The sequence below is a fragment of the Oryza sativa genome, chromosome 4 (genome assembly GCF_034140825.1).
Source record: "Oryza sativa Japonica Group chromosome 4, ASM3414082v1".
NCBI lineage: Eukaryota > Viridiplantae > Streptophyta > Magnoliopsida > Poales > Poaceae > Oryza > Oryza sativa.
In genome coordinates, this window is record NC_089038.1 from 29,129,032 (window position 1) to 29,134,441 (window position 5,410).

Genomic DNA, 5,410 nt, shown 5'->3' on the forward strand with positions numbered 1-5,410 from the left:
CGGGGCCTGCCGCCGCACTTTCTGCCGGACCGGCCTTGCGCCCAGCTGCACGGCGAGACGGTGCTCAATCACCTCCCTGGGGACCTCGGGCATGTCCGCCGGTCTCCAGGCGAAGACGTCGGTGTTTGCCCGCAGTAAGGAGACGAGCGCGTCTTCCTATTTGTCGTCCAAAAGACCACCGATTCGTGTGGTCTTGGACGGGCCGTCGCCCAGGGCAACCTCCTTGACCGAGACCTCATCGCACGTGACCATCCGCTGCCTTGGGGCGGCCGGGACGGAGGTGCTGAGCCTCTCGTCGCCACCCGCGGGCTTGTACGCCGCGGCAAGGTGGTCCGCGCGCTGCTCCATACAAGCAAGCGTGACTTTGAGGTCGCCATGGACGGTGATGGGGCCACCGGGGCCCGGCATCTTCATCTGGAGATAGGCGTAGTGGACCGCCGCCATGAACTTCACCAACGCGGGCCTCCCCAGGACCGCGTTGTAGGGCAGACTGAGGTCCGCCACATCGAAGTCCACCCGCTCCGTGCAGAAGTTGGCGGAACCACCGAAGGTGACCGGGAGGTCGATATGACCCAGCGGCTAGGTGTGCCCCGGCGTCACACCGATGATCGGCTGGGACGGCCGGAGCACCATCCCCGGGGCCTTGATGGCGTCAAAGGCTGCGGGGGAAAGGATGTTGAGGGCTGCACCCCCGTCTATGAGGACACGCCCAACTTCACATTGCAAACGGTGGGGGAAACCACCATCGCGATCTGTCCTCCCCGGGCAACGCACGGCGGGTGGTCGGTCTGGTCGAAGGAGAGGGCAACCTCCGACCACCGCGCCCGCCACGTCGCCTCATGGGTAGGGGCCGCGGCCAGAAGCTCTCGCTTCATGGCCTTGAGGCTCCGGCGAGAAGCGTGAGCGCACGCTCCCCCATCGACGGTGGCGACGGTGGCCTCAGGCTCCTGGAACCCCAGGTCATCGTCGCCATCGTCGATGTCCTCGGCGGTGGCCTTCTGCTTGGCCTCACCTCGCCGGTTGCCGGCGGGAGCCGCCGGGGTCTTGCCCTCACGACGCTCCTGCCTCTTCTCCTCCTCCCACTTTCTCGTCCGCTCAGCCAAACTTTTGACCGCGCGGCAGTCCGCGAGGTCGTGGAGGGAGGTGTTGTGCACGGTACACCACTTGCCGGTCGGGCGCTCCCTGCTGGGAGCGCCGGCCTCCTTCTTTTTGTTGCTCGCAGGCCTCCCCTTTCGGGGGGCCCGCGAAGCGCCCTCGACGGCGAGGACATGACTCTCGTCGTCGGAACGGGCCGAGCCCTTCTTCCTCCTCCTGTCCCGCCGCCCTGACCGAGCGGCGGACCCGGGGGCGGCCGGAGCTGCCACACCAGAACCGGAGGAGTTCCAGGTCCAGGCCTCCTCCTTGCGAGCCACACGGTCCGCGAGCTCAAAAAGCTGCGCGGTGGTCTGGGGCTCCTTGGAGGCGATCTTCTCGAGCATGCGGTTGTGCCGCACGCCCCCCCTGAACGCGTAGATCACCGCGTGTGCGGGGATGCACGGTATGGTGTTGCGGACTTGACAGAACCGCTGAATGTATGAGCGAAGAGACTCATCGTCCCTTCGCTGTACCGCATGCAAGTCCGCTTCTTCGTCTGGGCGCGGATATATGCCCTGGAAGTTCGTGGTGAACTGCTGGCACAAATCCTCCCAAGAGTGGACCGACGCGGGTGGCAAGTTCATTAGCCAACCCCGCGCCTGACCCTTCAGGGCCATGGGGAAGAAATTCGCCATGACCCTGTCGTCACCCCCGGCGGCCTCGATCCCGGTCGTGTAGATCTGGAGAAACTCGGCGGGGTTGACGCTTCCGTCGTATTTTTCGATGATGGTTGTCACACCTAGAAATTCCCGAATAGAATTCCAAGCAGAATGTGCATTAAAATCTCCGTCCAGGACCAGCCGGGGTACACAAACGACAATGTTGACATTCAGATCCACGTCTTACAAACATCTTAAAAGTCTTACATAAATGCAGCGGAAAGAAAGAAAGACAACAGGAGCTAAGCCTCGACTTGAACTGCAGCGGGAACACCACTCCACAGGCATCCTCGACGGCACGGACAAAGCCTACTCCTCGGAGAAACCTTCATCTGACCCGAACTCGAACTCTGAGGTTGGGAAAAGTAGAGCAAGACTGAGTACTACCCACTGTACTCAGCAAGTCATACCGGAATAGGGGTATGATGCAGGGAATCATCAAAGAAGAGCTGAAGTGGTTCATTTGCATAAAGCGAGCATTTATAAACAGAAATTGAAAGATTTAAACAGTTGTAATAATTAATTAACATCAACTATCCACTGTCCAACGCTAACCCATGTTGCGACAGGCCCAACCATCCACCTAAACTATCCAAATTAAAAGATTACACTAAGGTGAGACTAATCACGGTGAATCTGGTTGACCGCCCATAACCGCGGGCACGGCTATTCGAATAGTTTTACTCTGATCAGAGGTGTACAACTGTACCCACAAGACACAGCCCCACGACACGTTTCCGTGCGCCGACATGCCACCACGACATACCGGAAAGAGGCCGTGACAGGACCCTTCGCATAACCCCCTCTAGCCAAGCACACCACACCTCAGGTTTCACCCCCGTCCCCAGCGGGCAACGGGCAGTCCCCTCTCGTGCCTAGGTGAATCCGGAAGCGACAGAGGCCGTCGCAGGGCCCGCCCCGCTCCATCACGCCCACCCTTGCCTGGATGCGTCGACTAGGGGAAAGATACACTACAAGTCCAGCCGTTGCCCACGCTGGCTTGTGGTAAGTACGATAAGTTCTTCCAGGGCATCCCGCGAACCGGTCCTTAACTGCCATGGGTGCGACCAGCAAAACCATGCACCCACAGCCCACCATGTGGTTTATTTTAATTAACCAACACCAAACGGTGTCACTAATCCAACTACACCATTGGAACCAACAGTCTAAACATTAATATGATTTTCCCCGTTGTGAACTAGTTGAACTAAGCATGGCTAAGCAATTCCTAGTCCAAACTCTAATCATGTTATAACCCCAAGCTAACAAAGGAGCATGGTATCCGAAAAGCATGGCTGTAACAATAGGTAACCATCCCATAGTAATATTATAAAACAATGCATTATTTGAAAGAAAACAATAGAGCATTTGCAATATAGGATCAACATGTTCAAGTGACAAGCATGACTTGCCTTGCTCTGCTGCTGGAGGAACCTCGGCGACTATCTCGAAGTACACCGGAGCGTCGGAGGAGACGGAATCTAGCGACATACAAAGCAAACATTGCAAACAGGCTATAAGACTACTGAAACAGGGAACAAAACCATTTTTAATGGATTCGGCACAGTTTTCTTGATTTACTGAGACTTGAATGGGCTTAAACGGAGCTCGGATGAATTAGTTATGATTTTTAGAAGATTCACTGTGTTTATTACTATACAAGAAAAACCTTAAACTATTTATTGCGCAATATATTCCAGGGCTGACGTCAGCACGGAGGGAGTGCGGCGCCGACATGCGGGGCCCACCGGTCAGCGACCCGGGAGAGGGCGGTCCACGGCGGATCGGGTCCACGGACCGGGGAGGAGCGGCGCCGACATGCGGGGCCCACTGGTCAGCGACCCGGGAGAGGGAAAGAAAGGGCGGCGGCACGCGGCTCGGCTTGGCTCAAGGCCGGCCGACCGACCGCGGCGACGGCGACGACGCGCGCGCGAACGCGTTGCCGGCGACGCATGCGACCGACGACGGCAGCGACCGGCGGCACGCGAGGCGGCGGCGGTCGAAGGCGACAGCGCGCGACTTGAAGCGGCGGCGCGGCACTAAGAGGAGAGGAAGGGGAAAAGAGGGGAGGGGATGCCTCACCGAGGGTGGCCGGCGCGGAGGAAGACGATGGCGAACGGCGACGGCAAGCCACGGGAGGACGACGTCGGCGAGCGGACGAGCTTCGGGGTGCCCTAAGGAAGGAGGAGAGAGGGATTAGAGAGAGGGAGATGAGCCACAGCGACCGGAAGCCATGGCCGAAGGCGGCGGTAGAGGTGGTGCTCACCCGAGTGCGAGGGAACGAGGACTCCGGCGACGAACCTCGACGGAGGAGAGGTGAAAAAATTCCACATGTCAAATCCGATTATTATTTGCATTACTTTCTTAGGGTTTTCTCCTGATTTGCACCGGTATTTTCTTAGGGTCATTTATAAATTACAAATTTGGCTTGGGAGGAAAACTTCGGGGTGTGACAAACCTACCCCCCTTAAACGGAATCTCGGCCCCGAGATTCGGAGGAGCTGGTGAAGAGGTGCGGATGGGCGGCTTTCAACTCATCTTCCCTTTCCCAGGTTGCTTCCTCTTCTGAATGATGACTCCACTGAACTCGGCAAAACCTGGTGACCTTATTTCTGGTTCTTCTTTCGCTGGTATCAAGTATACGAACCGGCTTCTCCACATATGTTAGGTCCCCCTGGATATCAATGTGCTCCGAATCAGCCTGTTCTTCAGGTACCCTTAAGCACTTCTTTAATTGGGACACATGGAACACGTCACGGATGCCGATCATATTGGATGGAAGTTCTAACTGATAAGCAACTTCTCCCCTTCGTTCCAAGATTTTGTATGGTCCCACGAAGCGTGGTGCCAACTTGCCTTTCGTCTGAAACCGGTGTACTCCCCGGAGCGGAGTGACACGAAGATACACGTAATCTCCTGCCTCAAAAGTGAGCTCCTTTCGACGGTTATCCGCGTAGCTCTTCTGTCGAGACTGAGCAATCCTCAATCTTTCCCTGATAATTCTGACTTTCTCTTCTGCTTCCGCTAATACTTCTGTTCCGAACAGTTGACGTTTGCCTGTCTGATCCCAGAAGAGAGGTGTGCGGCACTTCCGGCCGTATAAAGCTTCAAACGGTGCCATCTGTAGACTGGCCTGGTAGCTGTTGTTGTACGAGAATTCCGCATATGGCAAGCTTTTGTCCCAAGCTCCACCAAAATCAAGAGCACAAGCTCTCAACATATCTTCCAAGATTTGATTGACTCGCTCGGTCTGACCATCAGTTTGCGGGTGATAGGCCGTGCTGAAATTTAAACGGGTCCCCAGTTCTTCCTGTAGCTTCTGCCAGAATTTTGAGGTGAACTGACTCCCTCGGTCAGATACAATCTTTTTGGGTACTCCATGTAGGCACATGATTCTCGAAAGGTAAAGCTCCGCCAACCTTTTGCCCGTATATGTGGTATGTACTGGTATGAAGTGAGCAACCTTAGTGAGTCGATCCACGACTACCCAGATCGAATCGTGACCCGATGATGTCCGGGGCAGTCCTGTTATAAAGTCCATTCCAATCTCCTCCCATTTCCATTCCGGGATTTGAAGAGGTTGGAGTAAACCTGCTGGTCTTTGGTGCTCTGCCTTC